Source organism: Lactuca serriola, chromosome 5, assembly GCF_051521515.1.
Source record: "Lactuca serriola cultivar US96UC23 chromosome 5, Lser_US96UC23_V15, whole genome shotgun sequence".
Classification (NCBI taxonomy): Eukaryota; Viridiplantae; Streptophyta; class Magnoliopsida; order Asterales; family Asteraceae; genus Lactuca; species Lactuca serriola.
Genome location: NC_136412.1, coordinates 253,140,120 through 253,161,754, shown reverse-complemented (window position 1 = coordinate 253,161,754; position 21,635 = coordinate 253,140,120).

Here is a 21,635-nt window from a genome sequence, read left to right as displayed (position 1 = left end):
CATTGGAAAAAGGATAAAAAGTTATGAATTTCTGTATTTTTAGTTTTTTTTTTGATAAAAAAAATAAGTTCTAAAAGTTGAAAAAAAGATTGGTTCCTTGGTTCATTGGTTAATTATGGTTCTCTATTGAACCTCACTATATATATATATATATATATATATATATATATATATATATATATATATATATATACATTGGTTAATTATGGTTCTCTATTGAACCTCACTATATATATATATATATATATATATATATATATATATATATATATATATATATATATACATTGGTTAATTATGGTTCTCTATTGAACCTCACTATATATATATATATATATATATATATATATATATATATATATATATATATATATATATATATAGGTTCAGGTTCATTTGAGACCATTCTAATTTTGTGAGACCGTGAGACCAGATCTAAAAATAATTTTAATATGCAAAATAAATGGAAAAATCCAAAAATTCTTTTTTTAAATATTATTTTCGGAACTTGAATTAACTAAAAAAAATAAAAAAAATCCGTTTTTTTTTTTAAATACGTGAAATATTATAATAGAATATTACACTGACATATTCAAAAAAATAATTTTAAAATGCAGAATAAATGGAAAAATCTAAAAATTCTTTTTTTAAATATTATTTTCGGAACTTGAATTAACTAAAAAAATAAAAATAAATTCCATTTTTTTTGAAAAATACGTGAAATATTCTAATATAATATTACACTGTACATATTCTAAAAAATAATTTTAAAATGCAAAATAAATGGAAAAATCCAAAAATATTTTTTTTAAATATTATTTTCAGAACTTGAATTAACTAAAAAAAATAAAAAAAAATGCGTTTCACGGTCTCACAAAATTAGGCCGTCTCACATGAACCTAACCCTCTATATATATATATATATATATATATATATATATATATATATATATATATATATATATATATATATATATATATATATATATATATATATATATATATATATATATATATATATATATATATATATATATGGTTTGTTGTACGAGGGTGATGGAAAGATGTAGGGACAAAATTATCCCAAGTAAAGGCGAATTTCCTTGCCTTACTCCTAATTTTTTATATGGTTCTCTTTTTGTGGGATGCCAAAACTTTATTTAATTGATATTCCACACACAAATGTTTCCAATTAAATTCATATCAAAGATGATGACAGTTAATTGAATTGTTGCCATTATTATTATTTTTACTAGTAATATTGTCGTATTACTCCAACTCAGCTATACCTATGGTATGGTTTTGTTAAAGGGTAATTTTATAGGTACCTTTTAAATAGCTTTGTGTATCTCATTGTAAATGGAGTAATGTGTGTATCCTTATGATTTGATAAGCTATTTGACTGAGAATGTACATATAGCAGCACCATACATAATATTGATGATTATTGAAAGGGTAAGTCTATATGCACCTTTTTCATTATTAATTTTACTCTTTTTTTATTTTTATTTTTTTTGTCTTTAGTCTATTTTACCTTTTTTTTAATTAATATTATTTAATTTATTTGATTTCATATTATTATTATTAAAAATATTATAAATAATAATATTAAATCAAAGTTTGTTTTTTTATTAATGATTGAATATACTGACAGTTTGAGTATTAAAATTGTGTGGTGTGTTATGTATTATGCGGAACATAAGCATCAAGTCGAACAATATACAACGTTTTGATCTGTAAGGTGTAACCTAAATTGTAATTGTTGTCATTCACTTGGAAGTTAACCTTTGGTGCTCTTCTTTCTAACACCTCGTGAAAAATAGGAGAATGATCTAACACATTGATGTCACTTAATAATACTAACCAAGCGGCGAGGAATAGTCAAGGCACTTTAGAATCATTGGAGCAGACTGAATCATGTTGTTTCTAAGTTTGTTGTGTGTTATGAGCAATTCCAATATAGGCGTGAAAGTGGGTTAAATGAAGAATACAAAAAATGTCTAGCATTATATATTCCACCATACAATTCACTTTTTTGCATGCTTGGATGACAATATGTTATGAAGAGAAGTGGTGTACTAGTATACAAGAAAGACAAAGAGATTCCAACAAAATTGAAGGTATTGAGCCAAAAAAGACTAAGAATAGTATATCCGGTGAATATACATCATCGTCTTCAAATAGAAACATGTCAGTTAATGAGCAAATATCAAATCTTTGTCTAATCGGAAGAAAAGCTTCTAAAGGTAAAGGGAAGCAAAAACCTATGTGAAACATCTCTCTTGAAACTTGAAAGTAAACAAAATACAATGCAAACCCAAATTATTGAGATGGAAAAAATGAATACAATGAAATAATACACAAGTTTAAAAAACCACAATATGAAAAAAGATGGGCGGAAAAAAAGTAAAGTAACAAGATAATTATTAGAAATTGATCCATCAACATTGTCAAGACGACAAAGAAAGTTGTATGAAATGCAATTTGATGTGTTATTAAATGTTTATATAATTATATTTCTTTTAATGTAATATGTTTATAATCATATATATTTTAAATAAACAATAGTTATTTGTTAATCAAATAATAATTAAAGTTCAAAATTAAAGTTAAAATAACGTATAAAATAACTAAAATGAATGAAAACAATATAAAAAGCTTATATTATATATGTTAATGTTAATATAATAAGCCGACGATTAAATAAATAAAACATTGTTTAAAAAAAATATATTATTTACAAGTTTTACAATATTTGAAAAGAGTTGGTTTAGATGGCTAATAAAGTAGCACGTATGTGCGTGATCTAAGACATATAGTTTGTCCATTATCATGTGTTTGCAATAATGTTAAGTGTATGCATCTATAAATTGTTTTCAGGTATGTGGTGGGGACGTGGGGTTTGTAAAAAGATTTTTTCCGGTAATGTACACAATATTTTAGTACCAAATTGCAAAATTAATATGTCGAAAATTGTCATTTTGGTCAGAAAAAAATTTAGAATAGCATCAGTTGTCCAAAAGTTTTATTTTGTTGCGAATTTGGCCAAAATTTTCATAACTTTTTATAAAATGGATTTGCCTTTGATATTTCCCCTTTTTCCCTTTTTTAATTACTGTCATTTTTCTAACAAAAAAAAACCACCCCACATCTTATACCCTCTTCCACTTGATCTCTTTACTTCACCTGAGCAAGTTGTTGGATATCTGGGAACACCATTGGAGCAGTCACCGGACCACCATTGGAACACCACCAGACTACCATTGGACCACCACCACCATCACTCGTCTAACATCTCCACGAGCTTAGAATAAGAGATTATAAAAAATCTGATGAATTTAAGCCTAATTTTTCGGACCACCACCAGCATCACCTGCCACCAATTCAACACCACCACCAACATCGATTTTCCGATCCTTTCATCTTCACCACCTCATGAATGCTTATGAGAGCCCACCATCACCGATCAGAACATCTCTGATTTGAACGCCATTAGTGCCACCCATTTCAATGCCTCCTTTGAATGTCACCACCATCGCCTTTCTATACCACATACACATGTAAAAATCACCACCATAGTTTAAATCCCATATATACTCTAATTAGGGTTTTCATATTTAGCCCCCATCTTCTCCGCCTCCACCAACTTTCAATCAGGAAGACAAATCAATATCCGAAGAGCTAGGGTTTTGTGTTGTCGGTCATCTGCAAACAACAAATACTCCGACTTTGAAACCACCGTCTAAAACCCTCGCTCCTCTGACAGAGATGTTGTGTAACGTCCGTAGATCCGGGCTAGTCAATTTAGAGACGATAAGCATCAAAAATGACTTTTTGATGGAAGATTATTTAGAAGTATTAATATTAACTAAGTTATAGTATATGTTACAAGGATTCCATACATATAAAGAACGCCGAAATCCGAGTTATAACGAAGAAATTATGACCTGTCAAAGTTTCGCTACAGAACTGGCACAACACTGTATGACGTAAAATACGAATTTAAGATAGAGCGATATCTAGCCTTAGTAATCTAAACGAAAGTCGTAGAATACGTTAAACCGAGAGCGTACATAAAAAGAATGCCCAAATCTGACTTCATATGAGGAAGTTATGATTTTTCTAAGTTTCAGTTTAGCGGTATGCAGCCCGAATACTTGAATTTGAGATCGAGTCGTTTCTAGCCAAAAATTTCTAAATAAGAATTGAAGATCTCATCGATAGTAGTCCAACGGTAAAAAGACAGAAGAAAACGGACGTCGGATGAAGAAGTTATGAATTTCTAACGGAGTTTTCCTGTCCCGGCCTACTAAAAATAATATAATAAAATATAATAAAAATAAATTCAAAATTAGCCAACAGGGTCTAAATGAGAGTTGCAGAGCATAATCTCACCTACGTGTGCATATAAAGATCGTCGAAAACGGAGCTCGTATGCGAAAGATATGAATTTCTGAAGTTCGAAGCACGAAATCCGATCATGTGTCAGAACTCACGACGTGAACACTGTGTTCACGACGTGAACTCAGAAAAACGTCACCTAGACTCTGTCAGACCCCACTTGTGATGACGCATGCAGTGACAATCAAGCCTCACGACGTGAGAACTTGAAACTCACGACGTGAACCCAGAAAATTCATCCAATAAATAGAAATCAAGGGTCAACCGATTTTGGTTGCTCCTCCCTTACTCTCTCACTCCCGATACGCTCTCTAAGCCTTATTTTAATCCCCCGAAGCCCCGGTATCATCTTGAGACCCGAGGCGAGTCCTAAAGCCTGGAGATCCCGAGAAGAAAAAGAGTTTCTAAGCCGAAGCTCTGCCAGCGAGAAGTTCGGTGTTTGAAGATATTCTAGTTTCACTGAAGAGCTACTACTCTTAGATTCAGAGTGTTGTCTGATCATCTTCTGATCAAGTGAGTGTATATCTAACACATAGATATGAAGTATCTACTCTAGAATACATGTTACGTGTGTATAAATATATGTGGATATATATATGTTATCTGTTTATTTGGGATGAGTATTGAATGAGTATCTTATCAGTTTTTAAGTTACATATGAATGCATATGTATGTTGTTATCTACAAAAATGTTGGGTAGAACTTGGGTAGATAGTTGATGTGTGATAAACTGATGAGAGGCCTCGATGTGATTGTGATCTAGTCATTCAGCAGAATATGGATGACGACCACAAACTCTTTCTAAACTGTCATGTGGAATGTTGGCACGCTCATAACCTGTAGGTGTTGGTGAACTTGGGTGTTCATTTGCTGTATTCTATCCCCCTCAGGATTGCCTTAGGACATTCATTGCTGAGGAAATCCCTTTGCAGTATTGTCCGTCCTGATGAAAATCCTAGATTAGGTCCCTTGTGATAGTTGTTGTTTTAGGGACGTAAAGTGAGGATAACAGGAATGGGTAATCGGGTTATTTTTGGTTGGTGAAATTAAATATAATTATTTTTTGTGGGTTGAAAACCTTATATGCTCACCAGGCTCCCAAGCCTGACCCACTCAGTTTATTTGTATTATAGGTAGTGGCGCGAGAGCATAAGTTGGGGAACTTGTGAAGATTTTTTGTATATAGACATGTTGTTGTTTATAACTGTGTAAGGTCTATGTTTTAATGTTTATGATTTTGTGTTTGTATCGGAACATGACATCCCGAAGTTTTGATTATATATGAAAATACATTTCTTTACGAAATGCTTTGATAAACTTTATTTTATCATGTATTGTTTTGGGGACAAATTCCGCAACTCTTTTAAATCAATGGATTTACTCTGAAATTATTTTAAAAAGCATAAATGAAACCAGTCTTTTCCGGCCGTGATTTTGGGGATGTCACATGTTGACCTACGACCGAAAGAGATCACGTTATAGATTCGAAGTTCCTTGTTGGTTTCAAGATCTGGAAGGAAAAAATCACTGACGGAAACCTTATCGCCACCCGCCGCCCTTCGTCTTCTCCCCCGACTCGATCGTTGACGCAAGTGGTGATGAAAATCCTTGGATGTGTTGATGCCTCCGATCTATGAAAGGGAGGTCCGACGAGAAGGGAGGTCATACGTCATCTTCCTCAGCAAACCCTAGCTCAAAGAAACCCTCCTTTACAGATCAGTTGCCATCGCTAGAGAAGAAACAAAGAGCACTTCTGGTGAGGGTTTTTCAGTTCAAAACGTTCCAGAGAGAGAGAGAGAGAGAGAGAATGGTGGTGATGATGATGTTTACCGGAGGGGGTGAAATTGAAGAACTGGGATTACGCCTTGTTCTCGAGTTTTTTTTTTTTTTTTTTTTTTTTGTAAATTCAATAAAGGAAAATGAAGAAAAATTTTAACAGAAAGAAAGGGAAGGGAAGGAAAATATTCATTATTCCGTGTTCTCGAGTTCGAATGAAATGAAAAGAAATGAAATTAAACTTTTAAGTTTTTGTGTTCTCGAGTTAGGAGGAAAAAGAAAATAAAACTTAAAATTTTCCTTCCCCTTACTTTTTTTCCAAATCCGTCCAATTCGAGAGGAAATTTTGAAAGGAAAATATGGCTCCAAAATCTTTTCCGTCTCCTCACTTTCCTTCCATTAAAGAAACTCGAAAACATGATTTTCCTTCGATACCCCTCAGTTTCCCTCCGTATCCTTCCATTTCCCTCTTTAAGTAGAACTCGGGAACAAAGCGTAAGAGTAACAACATAAAAGAGAACGAGAGGGAGGAGGGGTGAGGGTATTGATAAAACATGTCTTTTTCTTTTTTGTTTGATTTAAAATCAGAAATATAACAAAATGAAAAAATAGAAAATGAAATTAATAAATGGCAAATTTTTCATTTTAAAAAATTAAATTAAATTAGATCAAACTCACAACAAAATCAAAATTTTGGACGGTGGTGCTAGTCCATACTTTTTTGGACAAAAATGACAATTTTCAACATACCACATAGACCATTTTTGTAGTTTGTCAAAGGTTACAACTATAATATATAGTAAAATTCCATTATATATTAGAGCATCCACTATGGTGAGTTCAATAGGAGAGTTGAATGAGGTGGCAAGTTTATTTGTCATTCATTGGATTAAACTCTATCATATTGAATGCCACATTGGTATTTAACGCATTTGGAGTTCAATGGTCACTGAACTCTTCAATGGAAAAAATGAAAGTTTTTAATTCTTAAATATATACTATAAATTAGTTTTTTTTTAATTTTCTATTGAACTTTGTAGAGTTCAATGCATTGTAAGAAAAAAAAATTAATAGAGTTGTATAGAATGTATAAAAATGATATGACAATCCATTTAACTTTTTGAAGTTCAATGCATTCTGTATACCCTTAGCCAACTTGGAAAAAACATATCTCAACCAATAAGTGATGTTTCTTTTATTAGTGGTGTAGACTTTATTAGAAAAAGGGAATGATTTAACCTTTTTGTTCTCTCGTAGCAGAATGATAATACCCATCTAAAAGTCTTAAATTGTGTGACAGATCAGTTTTTTTTTCTTTGGTAAATATATCATTGTTCTTACAAAAGAGTTTCTTCAGTTATTTGCGTTTCTTCAGTTATTTGTAAGGCTGACGGTGGATGTGGATCCATAAAGATCATACAAAGATAGATAGGTATGTGAAAAAGCTACAAGCGATAGTAACTAGTGGGGATACTCGTGTGTTGCAGTGGATTTATTAATCCTATAATTTTAACATCATTTATGTAATGCCCTCTTTCTTATACAAAGACTATTTCTGTAATTTTGCTATTACACCATACCGTTATTGCAAAGCTATGTTAGACAACAAAAACTGTTGCACAACAAATGCAACATAAACAGAGAGGCAAAGTCAGGTTCATATTAACTGATACTCATAAGGCCAAAGAAGTAGAGGAAACATATATACCACATGTCCATTTATTGTGGTTCTCTTGCGACAAAAAAAAAAAAGTTTTTACGCAACTAAATTCATAATCTAGATGAGCATGATTCATAAAAAGGGAAGTATGTGATGGTCTGAGAGGAGGAAAGCTTTCTTAACACTCTAAATGTTTTCAGGTGCTAAGGTGTTTAAAATAACTTCTCTAACCTGCTACCACAGAGATTATAACTTCTGGACATTGTTCAAACCAAAATCAACTTGTGGCTCATTGTAACTTGTAAGCGTAAAGCACGTGATAATCAACCTAAAATAGTTATTTCCTAAACTCATTGTTTCTTATTATACAGGTGTGTTGCCAAATTCTTATACGACAAAATTGCAAAAATGGTCAATATGGTTATCAATTTTTTATGTGTTTTTGGTCCAAAAAGAAATGTTGGTGTAATACTGGTCCAAAATTAGATATTTCTATTGTTTTTGGTCCCTATCTACTTTTAAAAAGACCATTGTGCCCTTATTTTTTGTTTTTCCATTTTTTTATTATCTTTTTTATTCAAAAAAAAACCCATCCTCTCTCTCTCTCTAAATCTTCATCTGGTTCTTTAACTACATCTTCTTAAATACACACACAAAATACACAAAATTATGAAGATCATCGTCCGATGGAGAAAAAGAAATACGAACGGGAAAAACCCCAAGGTCGATCGATGGTCGAGTGGTCCAACTCTTGTGCTCTTCTGTCTCGGAAGAAGGGTGCGAAGAAAGGGGGATCGGTGTGGCTAGGGGTTTCGAAGGGAAGTGAACCGGATGGGTGGCATCAGGTGGTGATGGCTGAAGATAACGACGACAGCGACGGGGGTGGTGGCATCGGGTGGTAATGGCGGAGCTGTGATGACAACGGGTGGCTCCACAACTTCCTTTCTCTTCTATTAGGTAGCTTGACGAGGAACAGATAGAAGGCAACAGTGATGTTAGGTTGTTTGATGGTGGTGGGTCACGATAGGGGGAGGCGGAGGAGCTACCACAGTCGACTGTGGTGGCTCTCTTCGCCGGAGAAGTGAGAAACGAGGGAGAGAGACGAGTTGGAGATGAAAGGGAGGTCGGGGAAGGGATTTCGATGACATCAGCTGTGGTCGGTGGTGGTGGTTTGCATCGACAATGGGTGGCAGTCGACTTTTGGTTTTCTTGCTTGCTCTAGCGATTCACGACGAGGAAGGGGAAGTAGCGGCCGGTGGGAGGTGTTGGTCGTTTATGGTGGAGCAAGGTGGCCAGAAGGATCATTAAGGTGGGCAGTAGAGTGGTGTAGATTCTTCCTGCTCTTTTTCCGGCACTACAATGGAAGAGATGAGGGGTCGGTATTTTAAGAGTTTGGTAACATGTAAAACAGGCCCGGCCCAAAACCTGGGTAAGATTGGGTAAGGTCATGGGCAACAAAAATTTAGGCCCAGTTTATTAAGCCCAATTATATAGCATTGCTCCGGTTATAAGTCTTGAATCTTTTGAATCTATCGTGAATGAGGAGGGCAGCGTGGGCGCGAACAACTCAAAATTTTCGATTGCCGATCGTCACTCAGAAACTAGAAACAATCGCATCGATTTCAAATGTCTTTGTTACTTTTAAAGTCGTCGATCTCTTAGATAAGAAGTAAGAACTGATTAGCTCTCTGAATCTGATATTTTGCTTTCAGAATTTCTCATTTATCATTCTATTACATAGCTTTCTAAAGTGTTTAACACTCGATTTTTGATTTCTTAGTACTCCAACTTCAGTAATTTCAACTTCTGATTCGTGAATCATGATGCCTAATTCCGGAGTAATTACGCTCATGCCCCGTTTCTTCGTGCAAATCCCAATTGATTGCAAGAATTGTAAAAAGAAAACTAGCATTTTGCTTTCAATCTCATATTATAAACCAAAAAATTGCATCTGCTCTCCTTTATTTCTGTTTTGCAATATTAATATCTGACAAAACTTTTGCTAATTGCTATCATCCTGATTTTTTATTTCGGCCTTTTTGCTTGGTCCGACTTCCGACTTGGCGACATGTCGTTTTTGCAATAAAAAAATCCACAATATCCAATTCTTTAACTTATAGGAATTAAGATTTATTGTTTAGTGTTTGATACCAATACCTTAAGGTAAATTAGGATTTATTGGCTATGGTGTTTTTGTAAAATGGGGCTTTCCTTGTTTGGACATTTTGATTATGGAGTTTGCAATGATTTATATGTTATCAAATGTTTGTTTGCATATAATTTTTTGTTGAATGCCTTTGTTTTTGTTTTTGTAGCATTTTTGGAAAGAAGTGTTTCAAAATTGAAGTCACATCTATGATGCACAAAGGCTTAAGAGAGACCGTGTTATAATTTTTAGTATCGAAATTTATTTTTAGCTGGTGTTGAATATGATAGAATAGTTAATAATTTTGCTTAAAAAATACTGTTAGACATTGTTTTAAGTGAAGTTTGTATTTGGTAGTTCGTGTAAATATGCCTCTTTTAAATAAGAGAAAATTGCAAATATAACCAAATTCTTTAATTACTTTGTGGAAAATAGCCAAAAAAAACTCAAATTACAAATATAGTCATGAAAATCGCGGATGGATTAAGCCTATCTACGATTTTAGCATTCCATCTGCGAACGTTCATTCGTTAAAGCACAATCGTGCTTTAATGACTTGTACGTTCACATGTGTTTTTTTTTTATTTTTTCCGTATAAATACCCAAATCTTTGATTGAAATCGCAGATGAACTAAGTTCATCTATGATTTCCTCTCATCCCACCTGTGATTTTGCGTTTTTTTTAATTTTAATTTTAATTTTTTTAAATTTTGACTACAAAATTGATAAGATTTAACTACGAAACAACCTTATTATATACTAGTATAAAGTTTTGCAAAAAATTATCAAATTAGTTCTTATTTCTTTGGAATATTTGTCTAAAACATCTCTAATAAAATGAATTATCAAACAAAAACTTTGAAAAATATTTGAAAAATAAAACCGTCCATACTGCCTCTAGAGAGGGAGTTTTCCAAAAAAAAGTTTATAAAATGAAAGAAGAAAAAAATTACGTTTTTATACTCTTAAAAAGTGGAAATTACAGATGGACGCAAAATCATAGATGGACAAGTAAAATTACAGATGGAATGACTTATTTTAGAGTAAATTACACAAATGGTCCCTATGGTTTAGAGTAATTTGCGCGTTTGGTCCCTAACTTATTTTTTTAACTCGGAAGGTCCCTATTGTTTGTTTTTGTTACGTGTTTGGTTTATGTCTTACCTAAAAAAGACTATTTTGCCATTTATTTAAATAAATACACCCTAACCCTACCTCCCTCACATTTCCTTACCTACCTCACAATTTTTCCTATTTAAATAATAGTATTTTTAGGTAATACAAGGACCAAATAGTAGGGACCAAGCGCGTAACAAAAACAAATAGTATGGACCTTCCAAGTTTAAAAAATAAGTTAGGGATCAAACGTGCAAATTACCCCAAACCATAGGGACCATTCGTGTAATTAAGGAATTTGGTTATATTTGTAATTTTCTCTTTAAATAAACAATTTTGAGTAAATTACACAAATGGTCCTTATGGTTTGGGGTAATTTGTATGTTTGGTCCCTAACTTATTTTTTTTTAACTCGGAAGATCCCTACTGTTTGTTTTTGTTACGCGCTTGGTCCCTATTTTTTGTTTTTGTTTCCCGTTTGGTCCCTGTCTTACCTAAAAAACTATTATTTAAATAGGGAAAAATAATGGGTTATGAAAGCTAAGGTGAGTGGGTGGGTTGGAGGTGTGTTTATTTAAATAAATTAAAAAAATCAAGAGCAAAAATAGTCCTTTTAGCTAAGACAGGGGACCATGCACGTAACAAAAGCAAACAATAGGGACCTTTCGAGTTAAAAAATAAGTTAGAGACCAAACGCGCAAATTACCCTAAACCATAAGGACTATTTGTGTAATTTACTCAACAATTTTATTACATTGTAGCTTTTAATATTTTATTTTTTGTAAATGTTGCGAATTAGACCACTACTATATAAATGGGGCATTATTATATAGTTTCTCCTGGAGTATGAAAAACCATTAGATAGTATTGCCTATAAACAAGTAGTAGTATAAGTGAAGAGAAAGTTCAAGTGAGAATGTCCAAAATCCTATTATGGCCATTCCGGCACTTATACATGAAATCAAACAAGCAAACAACTTATGTATTCTATATCATATCATCATACTGTATTATAAAGGAAACATTTTTCTTTTCACCACATTTATTTGAAACTCTTACATATTTTTCCTTTCACTACATTCATTTAAAACTCCTATGACTTTTCAATTTTCTTTCTAGTAATAATTATAAGTTGGTTAATAATAAGATAATATAAATATCAAACCTAAAGTGTAATAACATATAAACTAAATTTCAATATTAAATAATATACTTACTTCTACTTATTAAGTGATTTTTTTAACTTTTAACATATTATAGTTAATTTATTAGTTTTAATATATTGTTGAATGTAAATCATTATTATTTTAAAGATATAATTTTGGAACAATTTGTATAAAATACTTAAATTATTAATTTGAATATAACATTACAGAGTAAACTTAAATATAAATTTTAGTTTAACTTAAACAACCCAGAGAATATTTTGTAAATAGTTAAAAGTGATTAATTGTAGTTTTTTTTGTAATAATGATTATAAGTTATTTAATAAGGTTAAATAAATATCAAACCTAAAGTGTAATCATAAATATATTAAATTTCAATTTTAAAATAATATCTTTATTTCTACTTGTAAAGTTATGTCTTTAACTTTTAACATATTATACTTAATTTATTAGATTTAATATGTTGTTGTATGTAAACCATTATCAATTTAAAGCTACAACTTTTAAACAGTTTGTGACAAAATACTTAAATTGTTATTTTAAATATAACATTATAATGTCAACTTAAATATAAATTTCAGTTCCACTTAAAAAACCAAAGAAAATTTCAGTTAAATCTAAATTGCAATCCTAAATTAACAAAAAATAAAAAACCATGAAACTATTTTTTATAATCATTAAGAATTTTCAAATAAGTAGCTTAAATATAACTTACAATAAGAATAGTTAAAAGTAATATTATATAAAAAAATTATAATTTTATCTTTAAAAACAAAAACAATGTTTGTTGTTTTAAATAATTACAATTAAAGAAACTAACAAAATTCATAAAATAAATTTTAAAAAGTTGAATTTATGAAACCAAATTAAAATAATTAAGAGTTTTCAAATACATTATTTAAAATAACTTACAACAGCAATAATTAAAAGTAACATTATATTCAAAAATTATATTGTTATCTTTAAAAACAAAAACAATGTTTGCTGTTTTAAACAATTACAATGTAGAAATTAAAATAACAAACAAATAAATTTTTCAAAATTAATTAATCATAACAACAACTATAAATATCAATAAACCATATACTATATTTAATTTTATTCATGAGTAACCCGCAGGTAGAGGCCATTGAGATAACTGAGATTATAGAATTTTAAAAGATGTCTATATTATTATATAATTCAAAACAAACAGTGTTTATACCAATTCATTATAAGATTTATTATATAAGGGCAAATAACAACGCTATTGATATATTTAAAAAAAATATATATTTATAAATATTTCAAATATATCTTTCTATTACGTACAACGCACGGATATTCGCCTAGTGTATGTATAAAGTATAAACCAAAAAAAAATAAAGGACCAAAGCCAGGAGCAACAGTAGTAGCAGAGAAACAATTTCAATAGAATATTTATGGAACTCACCTGGTATAAACTAACAAAATATTTCAGAAAAGAAAACCATAATTGTAATCATAAAACTTACATGGAAGCTCACATAGCTAATAAACCCAATCTTCGGCAACAACTAAAGACGAAGAAGGAAAAGAACCAGAGGCTAATTTCAATACAGTTAATTAAAGAAAACAATCGAGAATGTGGGGACGGTGGTCAAGTATGATGTTAAGATGCCTTGTCGTTTTCGAAAAAAAAAAATCCAAATCAAATGTTGAGAGAGGGAGAATGTATGTCTATTTTCTCGAGAGAGGAAAAAAGGGGAGCATGAGAATAATGAGACAATGGTATCGAAGCCCAATAGTGGTTTTGGGAAGACAAACATTGGGGCAACTAGTAATGCCAGAAGGAGTTGGTGGCTAGAAGCATATCCAATTCAAAAAGGAGACTTGTGGAGGATATGGGTGGTGGAGTAGAGAACAACAAGACCGAGGAACTGCTTAAATGACGTCGTATTGTTATCTAGTTATCTAGATATTGGGTCGCCAGATGAGCTGGGAACGTAGGAGACCAAAATACACAGCAACCCATATGCACTATCCGACCCAGAGTAAAACTAAACCACTTTTGTAATCATGCTGAGTTGGCACTTCCAAAAATCACCATAATTTCTTCAAAAATCTTATAATGCATGCAACTATTTCTAAAAAAAAAAAAGAAAAAGAAAAAAACTGAAACCCACTTTTGTATCGATGCTTTAGTTAAATGACATTTTACCTTTGGTTCTCTTTGAATCAATGGGTTGCTAACCTTGCCTTTTTCTTATTTTGGTACGTTAGATACTTAATTATTCTCATGTCGTGATAACATCTTTCTTTTTATTGTATCATCTGGGTCTTGTAGTTTTCTTCTTGTCAGGCGGACATGGCTTCCATCTTAGCCATTTGCTTTAGCATTTCTTGTGCCACTTATTTTTTGTTTTTTGTTTTTTATTTGTATTTTTATGAGTCTCCATAAATTTGAAAATTCTTCTTTCTTGGATAACATGTGAAAATATGTTCAAACTCTTGACTAATTAAGCCTTTTGTCTTATTGGTACATGTCATCAGTTCATCTTGTTATTGAATTTCCACCTTCCTTTACTTCCTTATTCCTTGTGTTCTTGTTGTTATAAAAATTATTGTTCTCTATTTCCCATCATCCTTGCTGGAAATTCAGGATAATAAAAGGCTTCAAAATTCTTAGAATCGTGTGTACACTTTCAGCTTAAAGTACTTGGTTGGTACTCCCAACCTTTAATCGGATAAGACTCAGAAGAGTTTCAAAAACAAAGAATATGGAAGTTATGATTTTCATGATTATAGTTGTACCAAGAAAATTATGACCAAAATGCTTAAATACTTTTGTTGTCTGAAAACTGTCAAGACAATTTTATTTGTCCAAAAACTACTCAAACTGTCAAAAGACAGTTTATAATAGTCCTAAATTGTCACCAAAACCGGATTTTGATAAAGGTCATAATGAAGTCAAAAAACCGGGTTCATTTACAAAAATTCGGATTTCTAATATATTTTTTATATAGCAACATAACTCATATAAAAAAATTATGTGCTAAACTGGCAGCTTGACCCAGCCAGGGGTTGCCCCCGTTCGTTTAGGGGCTTTCCCCCTAAACGACAATGTACTTTTAAACTTAATCAAGTGTGTACTCCACACCTTCCTTACTAGTTCAATATTTATTAAGATCACTTTTGGTCAACAAATTAATCTCATTACACTTAAATAATATTGATGATAACAAATCACCAACAATCTGTAATACCCTGTTTATTTATTAGATAAATAAATAAATTAATGAACAAATGGTAGCCCAAAATAAATAATTACATATCAAAGGATGGTCTCGAGGAGCTAACTGCCACAAGTTTAGAAGATGGAGGTTAAAAGTGTAAAATCCGGACTTAAAATGTAAGTAGTAATGAAGGCAGGGGCTAAATGGTAAATTATAGACTTCATTTGTAAGGAATTTTGAAGGTTAGGGTTAAAAGGGTAACATATGGATTTTATTTGAGAATAAATTGTAAAGGATGGGTTGAATGGTAACTGTGTGACTAAATATGAAAGAAATTATGTGAGCAGGGGTGCGAAGTGTAAATTGTGGACTTCCTGTGAAAAGAATCATATGGGGAGGGACCATTATGGTCATTATGGCAAATCTTTTAATGGTGTCAGGTATATAACCCGTAAGGAACCCTAACCCTAGCTTTAAGTGAGTAGCCGTCATCTTCCTTTCCTCCTTTATGCCTCCCACATCGGCGCTACCTCTCCACCGTCGTTCCCTCCCTAGCCGCCGCAATGCCATTTCCGTTCAGTGAAGAAGACAAAGACCACCGCCGCATTGTTGCTTTGCTGCCGGTAGTCGCGGTTGTGGCCGTCGTTCACTGTCGTCGTCCTTTATCTTCCTCCTTCTTGTTCTTCTGCCGATGATTACCATTGTTACCGCCTCCGACCACCGCCGACATCGCTCCTTGTTGCTGCCTGCCTTTCCGTGTCGACTACCACCGCTGTCCAACGGCTAGTGCACCCCACTGCCATCGTCATGAACCACCAGGTGGGTGGTTGAACTTATCCTCCGAGCATGTTCGTGTGGGTGTGTGTTTCTCTGCTGGGAATCAAAAGAACCGCCGCTACTGTCGTGGTTTTGTACATTCGCCGTCGCCAACCACCACCAGGAGGGTGGCCGGATTCTCTTGCAAGAAGTCATCGTGGGTGTGTGTGCATTTCTGTTCCGTATGAGTGGTGTGTGTAGCTTGGCCTGAAAAATCAAGGAAAGGCCACCACCACCACCGTGAGGTGGTGGCTGCCACCATACACCGCCATGTATGTGTGTTTACATTAGTTAGGGTGTGTGTGTGCGCTTTGGTATTTCATTGTAAATTGTAAAAGGAAGTGGAATAATCAGAAAGAAACCATAACCACCACCGTAAGGTGGTGGCTGCCGCCACCGGCCGCCGTGTCGGGTGGCGGTGCGTTTTTCCTTTTGTGATTGATTCGTTTGGGGTGCTAGAAACCCTAATGGGCCCAAAGAATCCCTAATGGGCGTAGTGAAACCCTAATGGGCTCAAAGGAGCTCTAATGGGCCCAATGAAGCTTAATGGACTCTAATGGACCCAATAAAACCCTAATGGGCTTAATAATATTTTAGTGGGCTTAATAGGCCCAATAAAGCCTTAATTGACATAAAAGGCCAACAAATTGATAAATGGGATAATATTTGGATTGGAAAACCCTAATGCCATTAAAACCCTAACTTTAAGAATTATTCGGGTCACACACAAGAATTATTTAATAACTTGAGATATTAAATAATAAACTTTGGCAAAGATTAATCTAAGCGATAATGGACTTAATGGATTAAGTCCTTAATGGGTTAAGTAGGAAACTTAACCCTAATCATCATTTTATGTGAAACCCTAATTTCACTTGGGTTTATTGTTGGGCCTTTCTATTGGGCCTTGATGATTTAGGTTATTAAATGGACTATCCAAGATCAAGCAAATGGTCTAGAGTAATTTAATGGGCCTAGGGTAAGGCCCATGTAAGGGGCTTGGGCCCAATTTGGAAAATTGGGCCATAGATGGGCCAAGGTTTGGGCCTTAATGAGTATATGATGTTGGGCTTTAGAATGAGACCATGTATAGGCCTAGGCCCAATTTGGAAAATTAGGCCATGTGTTGGGCTTTGATTCCTAATTGACTTTGGGCCTATGGATTGGGCCTTGGGCTTAAATAAGCCAAGCTTGAGGTAATGTAGTAATTATCCAAAGAATGTACTATTGGTTATGTGTTAGGACCCAATTATTAATTGGGTGATGTTTTGGTGTTGACAGTTCGTGAATCTGTCATCCAGCAACTGGGAGTTGAGTCTGTGTGACTTCAGCAGTGTGGGATTGTGTCTACGGGACTTCAGCAGTGTGAGGTGAGTTACCTTCCAGTTGCGGTAGGTCTACGGCCACAATACCGGCCCACACCAGTAGGAATTGTTGTTAGATGATTGTCTTTGTGATAATTGTCTATGTTTGCTACTACCTATTATGTTTATGTGCTAGCATGATATGATGTTATGTGATAGTGGTAGTAGGGGGTGAAATAGTCCCCGGTTACCGGTCGATAGGGCCGAAGGGGTAGATTGGTACCCAACTATGCTAGAATGATTATGATATATGTGATATGATATTATGTGGTAGTAGTAGGGGGTAAAATAGTCCCCACTTACCGGTCGACAGGACCGAAGGGGTAGGCCAGCACCCAGATATGCTAGGCAGTATATGACTTATGTGTTTATGCTATGCTTTTATGTGGTAGTGTTAGGGGGTGAAATAGTCCCCGGTTACCGGTTGAAAGATACCGAAGGGGAGGCCAGCACCCAGATATGCTAGGCAATATCCGGTCGAGAGGACCGAAGGGGAGCCCAGTACCCAGGTATGCTAGGCAGTATCCGGTCGAGAGGACCGAAGGGGAGGCTAGCACCCAGATATGCTAGACAGCATCCGGTCGAGAGGACCGAAGGGGTAGGTCGGGCACCCAAATATGCCTGATAGTATATGTATGTTATATGATTGTGTGGTATGTGGTATGATGGGGGAACTCACTAAGCTTTGTGCTTACGGTTTTCAGTTTTGGTTTCAGGTACTTCGTTTTCAAAGGGAAGGAGCCGGCTCGATAGCAACGCATCACACTATGGTTTTCCGCACATGAGATCTTTGGGATTACACTCTGATATTCTTTTATGATAACATGTTTGATTATTTCTACTTTGGTTTTGACATGACATGATATTACAAATGTTTTATTACACTGTTGGTTTTATAATGACGTATTTAAAAATGAAATTTTTGGCTTGTATTTTTGGGATGTTACAAGTTGGTATCAGAGCCTTGGTTTGAGGGATTCGGACATACTCTCGGGTGTGTGTGAACTCAAACGAAGGGCTTGGTATGAAAGTTTTCAAAAGTAAAACCATTTTATAAAAGGAGTATGAAAAGAATCTGAAAAGAGAAAAGAACTTTGAGAAGAACAAAGTATGTGATGCGTGCAATCAGCCGAGCTCAAGTAAGTTTTCCCCAAGATACCCATACATGTTATGATTTGTTATGTTATGATATGATTATGAGAACTGCATGCTAGATTAGGGCTAAGGATCTAGGAAGGATGCCTTATATGCTTATTGTATGTGCTTGTAGACTTGCATGCTAGTACTGATCAGTCAATGATAGGATAGTTTGTTTAGGTTATGTCTAATTGTATGAGCCTTTGAATTGCATGTACAGATTCCTGATTAGAGGATAGAATGATTTGATTAGAATATGACGGTTAACTTTTCCATTGTTTGAATGCTGCTTGCTTTGTGCTTTTTGGGACTCTTAGTAATGTGAGCTAACTATTAAGTGAATATGCTAAGTCAAATGAGACATAGGGCGAATAATCTCAGAGTGAGAGACTTGACCCTATTGCGCAGCTCTTGTCTGAGTCCAACCGTTCTAGGGATATGTTTATTACTCGAAGGATTATCTGATCTCTGTTGCATGTGGCTATATTCACGAGGTAGCTAGTTGACATTATTGGGAATCTTTCAGCAACTGAGGACTGGGTGAGTTCGGGAACCTAGGAAAGCCTAGGATACGTTTTAGTGGGTTAGTAGCAAGGTCTAGTGAGACTTGGGTGTGTCAAATTGAGGAAGTGACTTGGAGGATCCGAGAGGATTGCTGAGGAAAGTATGGATAGGTGTGGAAGGTAGTATTGGGCCCGTACTACTAAAAGCACAGGATCCATACTCGAATCAGTGAGAGTCTTGGAGAATCTAAGAAGCTTCAGGGAAGAGTTCGTGACCCAGTTTGGGGACAGAGGATGTTCCAGTTGTTGCAGCTTAGCCATTGGCAAGCGAGATAGTGAGCGTGACAGGGTGTCAGACCCAGCAAGATATGATTTCCAAGAGTTGCAGATGCAGGATCAATTTGGGAGCACCCTGGAAAGAGAGGGTTGTGCTAGGTGGGTATAGTAGAGGATCCCGGGAAGAGACCCATGACTTCCGATCATCGGGTGAAAGCAGGGTCGGAGTCAGTGCAATGCATACAAGAAAGTACATGAGGGAGTTTGTCACTCCAAGGGTTAGGGCTGCTACAGGATAGCAAGGTTGGTCATGTCAGCAGAAAGGGGAGTAGTATTCCTCCAGATGTTACGGGTATGTCATTTTCCATTGCTATTAGGTGGATGTTTGGAATACATATCACTTTGGAATTGTGAGTAAGATTGGATAAGTCAGATCTCGGGTCAGTTTTCCGTTAGTGTTTGGGTTATCAAGGATCATATATGCCATCCTGCATAACGAAAGGTCCTTGACGAACCCACAGAGCGACACATCTTGCGGAGTGGGTTCCGTGCATACCGTTATCATTCTGAATCTTTTGTCAGGATCTATGCAGGAGTGTTATTTAGAGGATACTCGGTCAGGGTTGGATTGATAGTTCTCCAGTGAAGTCAACGTTCAGGGATTCTATCTTGGTTCAGGTATGGTCGGTAATTGTCTATGGATGAACTTTGGAGTTCAAGGCACTACTGTTGCTAGGACAGGACTGGTAACATGAAGAGGGTAGTGTCAGTTGCGGGTGCTAGGCGCATAAGTGGTTGGTCATCGGATGTTCAAGAGAATTGTATTTTTGCATGGGCTATGTCCGGTTAGAGTTCAGTGGTACTGAAAGATTGGAAGTGGGAACGAGGATTCGTCAGCTAGAGTGAAGATTAAGGTCTTCAACTGACAGCATGTTAGATAGATCGAGGTGTCAGACTGGATCAGATTTCAAGAGTACTCATCGAGATTTACGAGGATGGGAGATCTCAAGGTTTAATCGGTGATTAAGCGCTAGCATTGGCAGGCACAGGTTGTCATAAGTGGGATATTAGAAAGTGAGGAGGATTGGGAATCCTTCAATTCTCATGTAATGTGAAGACTTAGTCGAATCTAAGTGGGGGAGAGACTTTTTATAAAGTTCTCCAAATGTGAGTTTTGGTTGCGATGGGTGCAATCTCTTGGGCACCTTGTCAACCAGAAGGGTATTTTAGTTAATCCGGCCAAGATGGAGGCCGTGATGCAGTAGGAGATTCCAAGGTCTCCATATGAGATTCAGAATTCCCTGGGTCTAGCAGGTTACTACCGTAGATTTACATGGGACTTCTCCAAGATTGCGGTTCCTTTGACCCGGCTGACCAAGAAATCGGTGGCCTTTCGTCGGGGGCCTGAGCAGCAGGCAACCTTCGATACTCTCATACAACAGTTGTACGAGGCACTGATTCTCACCCTGCCAGAGGGTGTAGATGATTTCGTGGTTTACGGTGATGCTTTGATCACGGGCATGGGTACGGTACTGATACAATGGGGTCACGTGATAGCAGGTTTCGGGAACCAGGTTAGAGTTCCGGTTAGGACTCGAGTTCAGTTGAGGGTTAGGTCGAGTGCGTGTTCGACCTGGGTTGGAAGGTGTTGTAAGACTACGGGGGTAGCCGTAGCATTCACTAGACGTCAATTAGTATGGAAAGTATTGTAAGACTACGGGGGTAGCCGTAGCATTCACTAGCAGTCAGTTATCATGGGAAGTGTTGTAAGACTGCGGGGGTAGCCGTAGCATTCACTAGCGACCAGATAGTGTTAGAATGTTGTAAGTCTGCGGGTGTAGCCATAGCATTCACTAGTAGCAGATAGTGTGAGGGGTGGTGTAAGTCTGCGGGTGTAGCCGTAGCATTCACCAGGTTGGCAGATAGTGTTATAGTGTTGTAAGTCTGCGGGTGTAGCCGTAGCATTCACTAGCAGCTAGATAGTGATAGAGTGTTGTAAGTCTGCGGGTGTAGCCGTAGCATTCACTAGGTTGGTAGATGGCATGAGCGTGTTGTTAGAACGCGAAAGGAGCAGTGGTAC